This window comes from Apiospora phragmitis (assembly GCF_038363925.1).
Source record: "Apiospora phragmitis strain CBS 135458 chromosome Unknown utg000007l:1.0-2108841.0:1.0-2111359.0, whole genome shotgun sequence".
NCBI lineage: Eukaryota > Fungi > Ascomycota > Sordariomycetes > Amphisphaeriales > Apiosporaceae > Apiospora > Apiospora phragmitis.
In genome coordinates this window covers 776,758-795,239 of record NW_027117405.1, presented here as the reverse complement: position 1 = coordinate 795,239, position 18,482 = coordinate 776,758, and positions in this window count along the sequence as shown.

The following is an 18,482-nucleotide window of genomic DNA, read 5'->3' as shown; positions in this document are numbered from 1 at the left end:
CGAACAGGTTATTATAAGCTTTAACGACGAGCTTCGTACGTAAGGGCTTATACTTTAACACCTAGCGTTAATTATAAAAAAAAGGCTAATTATCTCTATTTAAAGCGTATTTAAATATCGATACCTTAAGTTATAGCGACAAAGGGAACTTAATCGCGTTATTCTTTAAGTTTTATATAATTATATAGTACGCTTCGTTTTATTAAAAACCTTAGTCTTATAAGGCTTAAAGTTTAGGGGTAAAAAAGAAAATAGCGGTTATTTATACTAAGTAGCTTTACTAATTAAACATTTCTAGTATTATTAATTAAAACTCTCGGTACTAGATTTTATTATTATAAGAATCTCGTAATATATCCTGCTACCTTTTAAATAAAGCGTTTACTCTCTTATTTTAATAATTAGCTCTATATTTAATTTAAAGGTTATACCGATTAAGGATAAGCGTTTATTATATATACCTCTCGCTTAATTTTTAAAGAAATATAAAATACTCGAGGTTTTTATAATCTATAATAACGTTAAACTCTTATATAGACCGTAACTCGGTATCCTATTCTTTTAAGTACCGAATAATCGTTAATATCTTTTTATTATTAATTTCGTAATTATACTCGGCGGGCGATATTTTTTTAAAATAATAAGTATAAAAATAAAGGAGCCTTTTATTATTATATTAAAAAAGAACCCTTTTAACGTAATAGTTTAAAGAGTCCGTCTTAAATATTATTATACGGTCTAAATCGAATTATAATAATACCGGCTATTAAATAAATAAGTTTTTAAAGTAATTAAACGCTTATTAATAATCGAGACCTTAATAAAAAGAGATATCGTTTTTTATTAAGCGTATAAACGGTGTTATTATTTTCGAAAAGTTCTAAATAAATTTTCGATAATAATTAACGAATTCAAAGAATCCTTATACTTTTTATACGGAACTTAGGGTTTCCCACTCTTAAATTACTCGAACTTTTTCGGGGTTTATCTAGATTCCGTCTCGAACGTCGAGGATAAAGCTTAAGTATTTTGTTTTCGTAACTTTAAATTCGTATTTATTAATATCGAGTTATAAACTAGCTTTTATAAAGCGTTAAAATATTTTTATAATATATATATAATATTAATTAAAGCTATTATTTATATAAATAAAGATAATATTAATATATATAGAGTAGAATTTATTTAAGAAGTTCTATAAAGTCTAGTTAATATATTTTTAAAAAGTACTCGGTGCGTTCGCGAAACTAAAAGAGGTAATAAGTTATTCGAATAGCTCGTATCTTGTACAGAAAGCCGTTTTCTATTCGTCGTTTTTTATAATCCTAATTTTATAAAATACGGCCGTAACGTCTAGTTTTATATATTATTTCGCTCGTGAGATTTAAGTTAAAGTTTCTTAAATAAAGGGTAAAGGGTAGCGGTCCTTCTTCGTAATCTTATTTAAGGCCTGATAATCGATATAGAACCGTAAGCCTCCTCTAAGCGTTTGTATAAAAAGAACTGTTGCCGTTATTAGGGAGTGGCTTATTTAAATAAATCCTTTATTTAATATTTTTGTTAAGATTTTTCGTAAAGTTAAAAGTTCTTTTTTGATATATTATATAGCGGCCCCTAAAGGACTTCTGGTTTTTTTTCCTTCTTTTCGTACGAGTTCGATACTGTGATTAATCCTTTCCTTTTAAAGAGGGGGTAGTAGGCCGTCTTTCGGATTTTTAAATAGTAAGAGGAACTCTTAGTATTATAATAAGAGTTTTTTTTAAAGATTCGTTTTCTGTTTTATATAAAGCGCCTTTTTAATATCTACTATACTTATTACGAAAACTTATATTCGTATTTCGAGGGATCGGGCCTTCTATATTTAATACTCGAACCTTATAGCCTCTATTATTATATGCTTATACGAAAAGGTAGGACGCTTCCGTTCGAGGCTTTTTACTCGTACCCTTATTATACGAATTTATAGCTCCTTTTCTTTTAGGAGAAGCTTCACTTTTTATTTCGTTATTTAAGCCTTTTTAAAGATTATGTTATATTTAAGGGTATTATACGAAATATAGAAGTATACCTTTTATTTTTAATATCCGTTAATATTAAAGTATATATAAGCTATTTTATAAAAGTAGTTAGATTTAATAAGGTTATCGATTAACCGAGGAAGTATTAGGATATATTAGAGCGAGTTTTATTATATAAAATGTTTATTAATAAGGCTATAAGAAAAGTAGCCCGAATTAATAAATATATATATAAAAACGGTTACATTAACGAGGTACTTTATTATAAAAAGCGTAATACTCCTTCCTTTTTTTAATAAGTTTCGTACGAAATCCCGTTCTTTTTAAGTATCCCTTAAGCCGCGATTTTATTTTAAAAGCTTCCTTTTACCGGCCCGTTTTCGGACTTCTATTCCTTCTTTTATAATACCTTATTCCTCGGTCGCTCGGCCTCGTAATTTATAGCTTTATAACCCTTCTCTTTATAACGGTAATAAAGGCTCGTTTTTTATTAATTCCGGATATCTCGCGTATAACCGAAAGCTGTTTAAGTGGGTTCTTATTTTATAATGTTCGTAATTTTCGATATCTTTTTTTTATTAGCTTTAGTTAACGTAACGCTAGTTTACTCGTTAGACCTTCTTGATCTACTCTTTAATATTTTATAATTACCGACAGTATTCCTTATACGATATCGCTTTTTACGTGCCGATTAGCCTTTTTAAGAGCTTAATATTTAAAAATAAATTAAGGTATCTTTTCTTAACTTTATCGCTCTATATAAATCCTCTCGTTTTAAATAATAATTAATTAAACTTTTTAAAAAACTTAGTTAAATCCTTCCCTTATTATTTAATTATGTTAAACTAGTTAATAGTTTTTATATAATATAAAAGTTTAAGAAATTTATATAAAAGAAGGTTTTAAATACTTTTTAAGTAAAGCTACTCGAATTAAACTCTTATTTAGCTTAAATCTATAATAAAACTCTAATAACTACCTTTTTTTAAGTCGGTTAAAAGTATATTATATAAACTAGTAATTATTACTAATTATATCCTTATTAATTTCGATCTTCGCCGTTAATTTAGCTTAGAATTAGGGGTAAAGTAATAAGTTTTTTTTAATAAAAAGGGAGGGGTCGGGTAGCCGCGCGCGAGGTTTCTATATAGCTAGAGTAACCGGCTGCGGTGATTAAAGTTCGACGGTTAGTAATATTTATTATATAAATATTATTTCCCGTAGTAATTAATTCTTTTCTCGTAATATTTATGCTATTATATTTAATTCTTAAAACTAGGCTAAGAATTATTTATATAAGGGTTATATTATTATATAAAAAAAAAACGAGAGAATTCTAATATAAATGTTTAAATTAAATAGTATACTTTAATATTTATTATTTTTAATTATAAAACAATTTCTTTAAAAAGAGGAAAATTCTTCTTAATTACCGTATAAATATTACCTATTTATATACGTGCTTCTATTCTAGTATATATATGCTCGGTATTTTTAATAGGTTTTATAAGAAGCTGGAAATATTAATTAATAGGTTGTAAAGGGGCCACGGGCCCTTAAGTCTTATTGACAGGGGTTCATCTTATAACATTAGGCTTTTATATAAAAAAATAGCTCGTTAAAGTTTAATTAAAAAACCTTTCTTAATAAGAAATAACTTATAGGTTATATAAAAATACTCGTAATAATTAAATCTTAAAAATATATATATTTAAAGGCTAGCTATTAAGTAAACATTATTATAATTATTATTATATTTTTTATATGCGATTATATTAATATTATATAGTTAAATAATTTATACTCCTTTATATAAATTCTCTTCTTCGTTTATTCCTTTAATTTTATTTTCTTAACTAATTATAATACCCCTAGCTACCTTTGCACCATTACTTTTAATCACAAGGTGAACTTAGCATTATAACCGTGTCTATAACAGCCGGTATTTATAATTAATTAAATAATACCATTTTCTTTCTTTTTTTTTCCTCTTTTTAATAAGCTGTAAACTTAACGAGTTAGCACTACATCGCGTAATTTAAGATGTTATAACTAGCTCGTTAATAAAACAAGCCACCGAGAAGTATAATATTCCTAGAATAACTCTAAGAGCTTAAATTCACGGCCGCAAGTCTATAAAACAACGGAATAAGTCCTTTTAGGCCTTAATAATAGAGAAAGAGTTTTAGATCGTAACTTAATACTTTACATAGTATAATCTAGGCTGCTCACCGACGCACGCTATCTTCCGGATGCTCGCTTAACGAGATCCTTTAAGGTAACGGGATTAATATAATACTCGGGAAGCACTGGGTTAAAAGATTTATTGCTCGTTATTCATCTATCGGTGCTGGTCTTTCCAGCTCTTTCTAAGAGGATGGATTTCTTTAAGCTTAACGTAACTTTCGTAGAAAAAATTATCGAGTTTTTTAAACAGCTTAATAATCTTATTCTAAAATCGATCCCTCCGGAGTTTCGGTTTAACATTAACGAGATCGGTAATTAACTCGGCTATAAAACGAATATAATAATTATTAAACTTATTAAAATAAAAAGAATACTAGTTATAAACTCCCTTAACTAAGAATAAGCTTTTATAGTTAAATATAATAACGCTTTAAGTTAAGCTTTACCTTCTCTTATTATATTTAAAAGTTAATAGGTTTAATAGTAATAGTTTCCAGAGGAGGAGGAGTCGCTAACGGATATTATAAAAGAATAAGTCTTTACGGCATCTCTTAAAGGCTAAACTAATAACGAGCTGGCCTTAGTATAATTAAATAAGGTCTTTATCCCTTATATAAAGCTTAAAAACGAGGACTAGTAGCGGCTTATTATCTTAAACAGCTACGCTAGCCACGTAAGCGAGGACTTTATTATAACGTGCTTAAAGTATAAAATATAGCTTCTCTTCCTTTCGATACACTCGTTATACTTATTATAACCTTTAAATCTTAATCCTTTTAATATATTAAAAGATATTTATTATTATAAAATAACTTTATATTATATAGAACTTAATAATATAAATATAAAGAAGAAGGATTTTTTTCGATATTATAAGCTAGTTAAAAGGTTTACTTTTCGGCCGTATATAATAATTAGCGGCTAGGCTATAATTAATATATTCCTTCGCGATATTAATAAGCCCTTTAATAGCTAGAACCGGAGGATAAAAGACTAGGTAAAGGTAGGATTATTTAAGCTTCCCCCTAACGTTTTTAATAAATAATTCTCCTCTATAGCGTTATTAATACTTACGATTAGCCGCTAAATTAAAGAGTTAGTAAATATATTTAATAATAATAATACTATTTTCGATAGCGCGACGCGCCGGGTTTTATTCCGGAAGCTCTAAAAAAATTTAAATACTTTAAACGGCTAGATCGGCTAATTAGAGTACGAGAAGTTAATTTTAAGAAGTAATTTAGAGAAAAAAAGAGTTAAAAAAAGAGTTAAAAAAAGGAAAAGAGTAATGCTTAACCCTAATTAAAAAATTACGCGTATACGAGATACTATAGTAATTAAGAGAGAAATAAATAACATTATACCGGAACCCTAGGCTATTACTTCTTTATTATCAGCACTAGAAGCCGTTATAATTAAATCTAACTCTAAATTTAAGATTAAGAGTATTATAAAAGCGTTTCGAAATTAAAACGGTGTTTTTATTATAACCCGACCTAATTATGCGGCTAAAAGACCCCACTTACCGGTACGGAATTACTATACCCCGACTAGGTTACGATACTATAGTTATAGACCGTACTACTAGTTATATTAATATAAAGCTAGACCTTTTTTAATAATAAGTAATAATAATATTATTTCGCCCGGCGATAAAACGAATACGCCTATAAATAACGGCGACTATTAATAAGTTACGTAACGCGGCGAACGTTTAAGTAAGATTATTAAGTAGCGCGGGGCGTAATTAAGAGAGATTATTAAGTAGTATAGAGCGTGATTAAGGGAGATTACTAAGTAACGCCGAGCGCGTTTAAACGAGATTATTAAGTAATAACGAATTAGTAAAAAAGGGATTAAATATATAATTACGAACGCTTTTTATATATTTTATATAAATACTTTTTATTTTAATAATTGATTTAAGTATTAATTTAACTTATTAATAAAGTAAATAACTTTAATAACTTTATTATAAATACTTTTAAGTTTATATAATTTAATTATCTTTATTTTTATAAGCTATTACTTATTATATCGATAGAAGCGGACTTTTATCGCATGTTTAAATACTTTTTCATATTATTAATATAAACCTTAATACGTTTTACTAGGTTTTTTTAAAGCCTAGATAGCGTTCGTTATATTTTAATTACTTTTGTTTTTACGAGTTATTATTTAAACCTTCGAATAATAGTATTATAAGAATTATATTTATATTTAGCCTTAGTAACACCGTCCGATAAGGAAAGATCCCTATTGTCACCCCTGGTACCTTTTAACGAGACCTTTTTATAGAGGTCGATAGCGACGATAATAACGACGAGCTTACCCGATAAGCGTTAGTTAAACGAATTAAAAAGCTCGAGTAAGAAAGCGCTAATTATTAATATTATTATGTACGGCTTGAAAAAGAGTATAACGAGCTCCGGGTTAAGGATACCTTAGGATAGATACTTTATAATATCGATGAGTTATGCGAGGAAGTATGTTTCTTTTATATAGTTACTAATATTATTTAAACCCTTGTTATATTTAAAAAAAAGTATAAAGATTAGTATTTTAATACTATTTAATAAGATAAGTAAAAACTTTCGAAGCTTTTTTATCTAGGTTAAGGTTTATTAACGATTTTATAAAGGGACGTTTTAAAACGTTATTTAATAAGTCGTTTATATTACCTCGTTTTTTAAAGGTAAAGTATTCGCTTAGTTCGAACCTTATTTAAACGAACTCGTAAAAAACGACTAATAAGTTAAGCTATACCGCACGGAGGTATAACGAATTTTTAAAAACTACGATAGCTTTGAGCAAGCTTTTAAATGATTTTTCTAAAACCCTGACAAAAAACGATAAGCGGAGAGGGAACTCGAAACCTTTAAATAAAAAGGATTAGCCGCCTTTTACATAGCCGAATTCTAATGTATTATAGTTCGATTAAATTATACCGAAGCTATAAAGATTATAATATATTATTAAGGTTTAAAAGAAGACGTTAAGAACGAACTTAGCCGGCTAAATACCCCTAATAACTTTTTTTTATATATAGAACTTATTATTAAAATCGATACTTATATATACGAACGACGTTATGAGAAGTAAGGCGGATTATTACGGTGGATTAATCGGATTTAGGTTAATATTAAACGATTACGTTAATATAATAATATAACGCTTAAAAATATTACGGCGTATAGCTATTATAATAGATTTATGGATTTCGATATTATTAAATATAATAATTTAGATAAGAAATAGCGCGTTATTTATTATAATTATTAAAAATAAGGATATTATATTTAAAAATATTAAGCGTTAAGGAAAAACTTTTAATAAATATTAAACGGATAATATATTAACGTTATTAATATAAAAAATATTTTAATAATAATTATTAAAAATAGTAGCGTTATTATTAAATATAATAGCTTATCCTGGATAGTTTATTACGATAATAGGTACGCTTTATACTTAGCGGATAAAGAAGGTACTAGATGGTTTTTAAAGACTTTTAAGGGTGGGAACTATAACCGGAGCGTTGCGATATTACAAAGGGAGTAACCCTTCTCATATAACGATAATAATAATTTTATAAACGATATTATAAATTAATTAACGTAACTACTAAATTATGAACGATTAATTAATATATTAATAAAAGAATTAATAAATAAGATCGTAAAGTTTAGAAACCTAAGGACCGATAGATAGTTAGCTATCCCTAGTATTCCTTACCCCGATTTAAAGTACCTACGCTAAATATTTATCACGGCTGGGTTCGATTAAGGAATCTACGGTAACTACGCGGTAAAGGACAACACCCGAATCTCCCTTATATACGAAGGATACTTTACGCTTTTATAGATTTTATATATATACGACGCTTATATAGAATATTTCGTAAAAAAACTCGAATACGAATAGTTTTTTTAAAAGATTAGTAAACGACTTATTACGTAATTATACCTTAATTATATTATTAAGAAAATTTAAACGTTAATCGTCAACGGATAACGTATATATTTATTAGTATAAAAAGATTTATAATAATTTCGATAATACTACTTAAAAAGGCGAGATTAAAGGGAATACTTTAAGGATTAATGCTTCGAACACGTTTAGGAAAAATCGCGAGCTTATAAACGCCTAAAAGAGAGTATTTAACGCTTTTAAGATATATAAGTATAAGCTTAATAGGAGAACCCCATTAATTTATTAAAGAATTTATAAAACGTTTATAGATTACCGCGAACTTAATAAATTTTCGATTTATTTAAAGAACCCGAATTTTAAGTATTGGGGATAGTATTTCGTATAAGGAGGAGTATAGAAACACTTCTACCGGTATATTAAAAAACGCTTTATAGAGAACGAAAGGAATAATAACGACGATACGAGGATTAATTATAAGAAAGTATTAATTATTTATAAGAGTAGCGTTTAAGAAATGAACGCCGCTTATTATAAAGGGACGATAATAGGCGGATTAAAATAGGTCTTTATATTAAATAATAGATAATCGAGTTATTTATAAGTATATTATATTAATGATAGGCGTAAAAGGAGTTTATATTAAAACGTTATTCGATAGCGGAGCGTAAAAAAACTATATTTTATTACGAATCGTTAATTGCTTTAAATTCGAATAATAGGAAAAAGACGCCTTATACTGATTTAAAACCGTTAATAAAGGATTTATAATTTATAACGATAAAGTATGGAAAGAAATTACGAACCTTTTAATTAATATTAAAGAACGCTATAAACGAATTATATATAATATTATAAACGTTGTAAGATACGATATAATTTTAAGGATACCTTAATTACGGGTAAATAATTTTAAAATTAATTAGAAAATAGGCTAACTTTAGTAAGATATATTAGGAAGAGGTTTAGTCGATAGGTAGCGGTTTAAGAAGCGACCCCTTAATAAACCTAAAGTTTTTAAAGTATATATTATTATTAAGGAACTTAAGCCGAACGTTATAACGATTATATTAGAAGAGTACTGGTAATTCGAAGCTTTTTTTAGTAGGAAACTAGAGATAGGCTTACAGTTTTATATACGGTGGGACTATGAGATACCTTTTAAAAATAGGAAGGAACCCTTATTTATATTTATATATAAATTTAATTAAGAGCATAAATAAGCTTTAAAAGAGTATATTACGGAAAATCTCGAGAAAGGAGTTATACGACTATTTACGTTATTAATAGGCTTCTTTATCCTCTTTATTCTAAAAAAGAGTAAGGATAAGAAACCTAAGTGGCGGATATGTATTAATTACTAAAAGCTTAACGAAATTATTATTAAGAACCGGTACCCCTTACCTTTAATTGGCGACCTACGAAATAGATTATTAAACGCTAAAATTTTTATAGCGTTCGACCTCTTTAACGTATATAATTTGATCTGAATTAAAGAAGGAAAGGAATGAAAAACCGCGTTCCGAACTAAATACGGATATTTCGAATATTAGGCTATACTATTTAGCTTAATTAACGTATTAGCCAGCTTTTAATCTATGATTAATTATATCTTACGAGAATACCTTAATAAGTTTATTGTGGTATATTTTGACGATATCCTTATTTACTTCGAAAACGACGAGTAATACCGAGAATATATAAAGCTAGTATTTCGGAAGTTATAGGATATTAACCTACTAGTTAATTTAGAAAAGAGCGAATTTTATTAACGATCCGTTATATTCGTAAGATACGTAATATCCCTTAGAAAAATCTAGATAGAACCCTTTAAAATTTTAATAGTTAGAGAGTGGCTTACGCTTATAAACGCTATAGAAATTAGATCTTTTTGAAAATTAACTAATTATTACCAGATATTTATCCCCGGATTTAGCAGGTTAGCAACATTTCTAACGAACTTGACGAAAAAGGACAAGCTATTCCGATAGACAGAAAAAGAAGACCGAGCCTTTTATAATATTAAGGAACGAATTCTTAACGAACTAGTACTCTGCGTAGCAGACCCCTCGAGACTTTTTAAAGTCGAAACCGATGCATCGAATTATATAATCGGAGGATAATTAAGCTAACGGGATAATAACGGAAAGTCGCACCTTATCGCATTCTTTTCTAAAAAATTAAATAAACTAGAACTTAATTATTAAATATATAATAAAGAATTAATAATTATTATTACAGTTTATAAAGAATAAAAATATTATTTTAATAAAACGATAGAATTAATAAAAGTTTATACCGATTATAAGAACCTTACAACGTTTATTACTACTAAAGAACTAAATAAATAATAAATACGATAGTTTAAATTCTTTTTAAAATTTAACCTTACTATTATTTATTAGAAGGATAACGAGAACGGTCGCGTTGACGTACTAAGCCGACGGCTAAATCATTAAGAAGAAGTTCTATTTAAAATACGAACTATCTTAACGTACGACCGGGATAATAACCTCGTATTATTATAATAATTAAATATTATAAGCTACGTCTAATATAATAACGACTAGGGTATTAAGTTCTGATAACTTAGCCGAACTTTAGACCTTATTAATTACACTAAGAACTATTTCGAAGACTACAACGGCCTCACTTTTTATTAAAATAAAATCTATATCCCTAAACGGTATCGTAAAAACTTTATTAAAGAATTCTACGAGCACCCTATACACGAATACTAAAGAATATTTAAAACTTAGAAACGAATTATTAAGTAATTTAATTACGAGAACTTTAAATTAGCTATAACTAAAATTATTAATAAGTACGACTTATATAATAAAGCTAAGTCTGTAAAATATCGATTATATAAAAAATTATAACTAATTTTACCGCTAAATAGGGCGTAGAAAACAATCGCGCTCGACTTTATAATTAAACTACCCCCGTTAGAGGAACCCTTAACTAAAACTAATTATAATAATATCCTAATAATTACGAATAAACTTACGAAGTATACTTACTTCCTGCCGTATAAAAAGTTTAGTAATACCAGCGACCTAGCTTACACTTTCCTCCGTATTATCGTTAACTAATACGGATTATTAGAAATATTTATTTCTAACCGAAACAAGCTATTTATAATAAAATTCTAAAAATCACTTATAGCATAACTCGGTATTAAGCACAAGTTATTTATAGCTTATTACCCCTAAACGAACGGATAAACGAAAAGAATAAACTAAATATTAAAGTAATACCTACGCTACTATATTAATTACGAATAAAATAATTAGGTATAATTATTATTTATAACTTAATTTATTTATAATAATATAAATAACGAAACTATACGTATATTACTATTTTAAATAAATTATAAATATAACCTAGAAATTATTAAAAAACCCTTAAAAGGAGAGCTAATATTAATCGTGACTATATAAGTTAAAAAACTAAAAGAATTTTAAATTATATTATAATAAAACCTTACCTTTATAACGAACGCTATCTAGGTTTTAAAAGAAACTTAGTAAGACGTACTAGGGTTTATATTAATAATACGAAAGAGTATCTAAACGTGCGATAAAAGTCGCTTTTATTAATATAATAGGTAATAACTTATAAGAATAAAGGTAATTAAAATATATAAGTTTAAAAATATTCGTAATAGTTTTATTAAAATTATTTATTTTATTAATAAATTAAAATTAATATTTAAATTAATTATTAAAATAAAAAGTATTTATATAAAATATATAAGGAACGTTTATCGTTATATATTTAATCTCCTTTTTTATTAATCGGTTAAATTACTTGGTTTACTTTCGTATTTTAATAATCCGGGTAATCCCTTTATTAATTAAATTATTAACTTATTTCGTTATTCCCAGTAATACCCGTGATCTATTACGTAACGTTATTTTTACTACTTTTTTAAGCCGTGTCCAGCCTGCTACGGTTTAAGATATTATTGTCGTGGTCGCCGTACGCTTTTATAATATTAATACGCTTATGTTAGTATAGTTGGCGGCGCGGTCAGTAACCGTGATATTATACCCTAAGCGGGGTATTATAAATCCGGCCCGGTGGTTTTATAGGTTTTAACCGTATAATTAGGTTAGGTCGTAATACTACCTTTTTTCTCTTAATTATTTTATTCCCGAAGCGTTAAGTTTTTTAAATATCCTTACCCGTTTATTATATTAATTTTTAATAAGCTCCTTTTTTTTATTATATTTTTTATTATAATATTTATTTATTATATTAAATTAAGTTAAAAAATTTATTTTTTATATAAAGTTTAAAAAAACCGAATAACGTTATAACTTAATTACCCTCCTTAACGAGTTTAATTTCGAAGTTATATTATATTCTCTTTATTTAAAGAAAAAATAAAAATGCGTTATATTAAATAATATTTCTCGCTATAAGGAGTACGTTCGTTATAATCGGTCTTGCGATAGTTTCAATTTATCGGTTTCTACAATGTTTCGGGTCATTAATAAGTCCCGTCGCCTACACTTTAAGGAACAGGCGGCCAGCGACTCTCTACGCGAGGCGAGCGCGGCTTTAAAGAAGGCTCATCGAGAGGCTCAAAGGGCCTTTTAATACTTAAAGCGAATTCGGTAATAGCGGAACTCTTTAGCGACGTGTAGCGTAAAGATGGCCAAGCGTGGTCTTCGTTTTTTAAACGAATTAAGGGCGGCTAAGCACGTTAAGTCCGAGGCGATTATTAAGGCGTAGTTTTTCGAAGCGTTTAAAATAATAAATTAAAACGCGATAAATTTTAACCTCGTTTTGTTTTAAACGTCCATAGTTTTTTCGCGATATTCGCTAAATATTTTTTAAGTTTTTAAATATTATTTTTTAACGGGTAACCTTTTTATTAAACGAAGTATTAAAAGCTTTATTTTTTTTTATTAATAATTTTATTAATTTCGTATTCGTATTAATCCGTTTCGATTTCTAAATATATATCGATTAAAGTTTTTTCGGCTATTAATTCGAATAATAAAATATAAAATATAAAGTATATCTATATTATTTTAAATAATAATAATTAATAATTAATTTTTAAAATAGTTTTTATAATTTTAAATAATTTAATTTTTTTAAAGTTTAATTTATTACTTAATCGCTTAGTTTTAATATTTCGTTATAAAAGGTAAACTTTTTTTCTTTTTTTAAAGGTTAATTTTTTTAATTTTATTTAATCGGCGTATCTTTTTATTTATTATTAAAAGAAGGTAAGGTTTTATTATAACGTAATTTAAAGTTTTTTTAATTTTTCGATTTAAATAGTCGCGATTAGTATTAGCTTTTTTTTATTAGTTTTTTAATAATTTTTAAATTATATCCGTAATTCGTTTAGAATAGTAATATATGCGTAGCTTCGTTATTTACGTTATTATAAGCGAATTAAGTTATTAATAATAATTATACCTAATTATTTTATTTATAATTAATATAATAACGTAGGTATTACTTTAAGGTTTAGTTTATCCGCTCGATTTGTTTATTCGTTTAGGGGTGGTAAGCCGTGGATAGTTTATGCTTGACTTTAAGTTATGCTATAAGTAATTTTTAGAATTTGGCGATAAATAGTTTGTTTTTATTAGAAATAATTATTTCGAGCAGTTCGTACTAGTTAATAATTATTCGGAAGAACGTATATATTAGGTCGTTAGTATCGCTTAATTTTTTATACGGTAGGAAGTTGGTATATTTTATAAGTTTATTCGTAATTATTAAGATATTATTATAATCGATTTTAGTTAGGGGTTTTTTTAATAGGGGTAGCTTAATAACGAAATTAAGTGTAATAGTTTTTTATATTTTATTTAATGGTAAGATCGGCTGTAATTCTTTATATAATTAATATCTGGCGGCTTTAGTTTTATGATAGAGGTTATATTTATTAATTATTTTAGCTACGATCGGCTTAAGGTTTTTATAGTCGAATTATTTAGTAATCCTTTTTTTAGTTTTAAATATTTTTTGGTATCCGTGTATAGGGTATTTATGGAATTCTCGGATAAAATCTTCGCGGTATTGTTTAAGGATATAAATCTTGTTTCGGTAAAAGGTAAGACCGTCGCGGTTTTCGAGGTAATCCCTAGGGTAATTTATAAGGTTTAAGTTCTAATTAAATTATTAGAACTTAATAATTTATTTATTATTATATTAAACATGGTTTGTAATATTTAATTATTTTAAAGGTGCGAAGTTACCGTTTTAATTATAGGTAAGGATTATTCGCGTTTCGGGCGGGACTTTTTTTTAATAGTCCGGTCGTCGGCTTAATGTATTAACGCGACTATTCTTGCTACTCCCTTCGGTAAATAATAATAAGGTTAAATCTTAATAAGAATTTGGATTATTATATTTATTATTTATTTAGTTTTTTAATAATAATGAACGTTATAAGGTTTTTATAATCGGTATAAACCTTAATTAGTTTTATTATTTCGTTAAAATAATATTTTTATTTTTTATAAGTTTTAATAATAATTATTAACTTTTTATTATAAATTTAATAGTTTAGTTTTAATTCGTTAAGCTTTTTCGAAAAAAATATAACGGGGTGCGATTTTTTATTATCGTTTCGTTAATTTAATTACCCTCCGATCGCATAGTTTGATACATCGGTTTCGATTTCGAAGGGTTTGGATAGGTTTATTATACGAAATACTAGTTTATTAAGGATTCGTTTTTTAATATCGTAAAAGGCCTTGTTTTTTTTTTATTTATTAAAATAATTCGTCCTTTTTTATTAGGTTTAATAGGGGTATCGCTATTTTATTAAATCTAGGGACGAAGATTTAATAATAATTAGCTAGTTTTAAAAAAGATTTAATTTTTATAGCGTTTATAGGTATAAACTATTCTTTAATTATTAAAATTTTTAAAGGTTTTATTCGGATGTTACCCGGGGATATTATATATTTTACGAAAGTAACGGATTATTAATAGAATTCGTTTTTTTTAAGTTAATTAATAGGTTGGCGTTTTATAGTTTTTAAAGTATTAACTTTACGTATTTTCGGTATTACTCGTTATTTTTAAAGTAAATAAGGATATTATCGAGGTATATTATAATAAATTTATCGAGATATTCTCGTAAAATATAGTTAATTATAATTTAAAAGTTAATTAGTACGTTAATTAAGTTAAACGGTATAGTTTAGTATTTAAAATAGCCGTACTTAATCCGGAACGCGGTTTTCTATTCTTTTCCTTTTTTAATTCGGATTAAGTTATATATATTAAGGAGGTCGAGTATTATAAAGATTTTAACGTGTAATAGTTTATCCTATAAATCGCCGATTAAAGGTAGGGGGTATCGGTTTTTAATAATAATTTCGTTAAGTTTTTAATAATCGATATATATATGTTATTTAGGTTTCCCGTTCTTACTCTTTTTTAGAACGAAGAGGATAGGGAAGCCTATTAGTAATATAGATAGTTAGATAACTTTTTTCTCGAGATTTTCCGTGATATATTTCTTTAAGGCTTGTTTATATTTTTGGTTAAGTTTATATATAAATATAAATAAGGGTTCCTTTTTATTTTTAAAAGGTATTTTATAATTTTATTATATATAAAACGGTAAACCTATTTTTAATTTCTTATTAAAAAGTGTTTCGAATTACCGGTACTTTTTTAATATAATCGTTATAACGTTCGGCTTAGGTTTTTTAATAATAATATATATTTTAAAGATTTTAAGTTTATTAGGAGGTTATTTCTTAAACCGCTATTTATTAATTAAACCTTTTTTTAATATATTTTATTAAAATTAGCCTATTTTTTAATTAATTTTAAAATTATTTATTCGTAATTAAGGTATCTTTAAAATTATATTGTATCTTGCGACGTTTGTAATGTTATACGTGATTTATTTATAACGTTTTTTAATATTAATTAAAAAGTTCGCGACTTCTTTTCGTATTTTTTTATTATCGTAAGTTATAAGTCCTTTATTAATAGTTCTAAATCGGTATAAGGCGTTTTTCTCTTATTATTCGAATTTAAGGCAGTTAACGATTCATAATGAAATATAGTTTCTTTACGTTCCGCTATCGAGTAACGCTTTAATATAAACTCTTTTTACGCTTAGTATTAATATAATATATTTATAGATAGCTCGATTATTTATTATTTAATATAAGGACCTGTTTTAGTTCGCTTATTATCGTTTTTTTATAATAAGCGGCGTTTATTTTTTAAACGTTGCGTTTATGGGTTATTAACGATATCTTGTGATCGATCCTCGTGTCGTCGCCGTTATTTTCTCTGTTCTTTATGGGGCGCTTTTTGGTATGCTAGTAGGGGTGTTTTTATGCTCCTCTTTGTATGAAGTGCTGTTCTTAATGTTTGAGGTTCGGGTTTTTTTGATAATTCGAAGGTTTGTTAAGTTCGCGGTAATTTATAGGCGTTTTATAGGTTTTTTAGTATAGTAAAAGGGTTTTTTTATCGGGTATATACTTATATGTTTTAAAAGTATTAAGCGCTTTTTTTTAGACGTTTATAAGTTCGCGATTTTTTTTAAGCGTGTTTAAGGTATTAGTCCTCGAAATACTCCTTTTAATTTCGTTTTTTTAAGTAGTATTATCGTAATTACTATAAATCTTTTTATATTAGTAGGTATACGTATTATCTGTTTAGGATCGATATTCGGATTTTTTTGATAATATAATCCGGGTGTGGTTATGTAATAGGTTGCTTACCGATTTTTCGGAGGAATTATTCGTATTTAAGCTTTTTTGCGAAGTGTTTTATATAAGCGTCGTGTATATACGAGATCTATAAGAGCGTAAAGTATTTTTTATAAGTAGGGGAGATTTATAAGTTATTTTTTATTATATAGTTACCGTGGATTTTTTAATTAAAACCGGCCGTAATAAGTATTTGGCGTAGGTATTTCGAGTCGGGGTAAGGGATGCTAAGGATGGCTAATTACCCGTTAGTTTTAAGGTTTTTAAATTTAGCGATTTCGTTTATTAGCTTGTTTATTAATATATTTATTAGATATTTGTGGTTTATTAATTACTTTAGTTAGCTTATAATATTATTTATCGAATTATTATTTTCGTTATGAGGAAGGGATTATTCTTTTCGTATTATTACAACGCTTCGGCTATAGTTCTTTTTATTTTCCGGGGTTTTAAGGAATTATCCGGTGTTTTCTTTATTTATTAAGTAAGAGGTATACTTATTATTATAATAAGCTATTTAAAATAAATTATTATATTTAATAGCGACGTTATTATTTTTAATAATTATTATAAGGGTATTTTTTATTTTAATAGCGTTAACGTGTCGTTTTTTTAAAACTCGTCGGAAGTTTTTTTTTAATACTTAATATTTTTAAACGTAATATCTTAACTTTTAATAATTATAATAAGTATTATATAGTTTTTTATTTTATTTATTATATTTAATAATATTAAAATTTATAGGTTTATTATAATAATTATATATCGTGATATTTTTAAGCGGTATATAGTTATATTAACGTGGTCGCCTCGTATTAGCTTAGGTTTAATTAGTTTACCGCTAGGGTCCGTTTTATTTCTTACGTCGTTATTTATATATATAAGTATTGATTTTAATAATAAATTCTATATACGAAAGGAAATTATTAGGGGCGTTAAGCCGGCTAAGTTCGTTTTTAACGTTATTTTTTAATTTTCGATAATATATTATAATTTTCGTAGCTTCGGTATAGTTTAATCGAGTTATAATACGCCGGAACTCGGCTGTGTAAGAGGCGGCTAATCTTTTTTACTTAAAGGTTTTAAGCTCTTTTTCCGCCTGTCGCTTTTCGTCGGGGTTTTAGAAGAGTGATTTAAGGGCTTATTTAAAGCTGTCGTAACTTTCGAAAATATATTATACCTCTATGCGGTATAGTTTAATTTATTAATCGTTTTTTATAAGTTTATTTAAATAGGGTTCGAACTAAGCGAGTACCTTGTTTTTAAAAAATAAGGCGGCGTGAATAACTTATTAAGTAACGTTTTAAAACGTTTTTTTATAAAACCGTTAATAGGTTTTAATTTAAATAAAAAAGTTTCGAAGGTTTCCGCTTATCTCGTTAAAAAGGGTTGGTGTACTGATCTTTATGCCCTTTTTTAATATAACAAGGGTCTGGATAATACTGGTAGTTATGCGGAGGAGACGTACCTCTTCGCGTAGTTTATTGATATTATAAGGTGTTTATTTTAAGATACCTTTAATTAAGAGCTCGTTACGCTTTTTTTCGAATTTAATATAATAATATTAATAATTAGTACTCTTTTATTCGAGTTTTTTAATTCGTTTAATTAACGCTTATCGTATAGG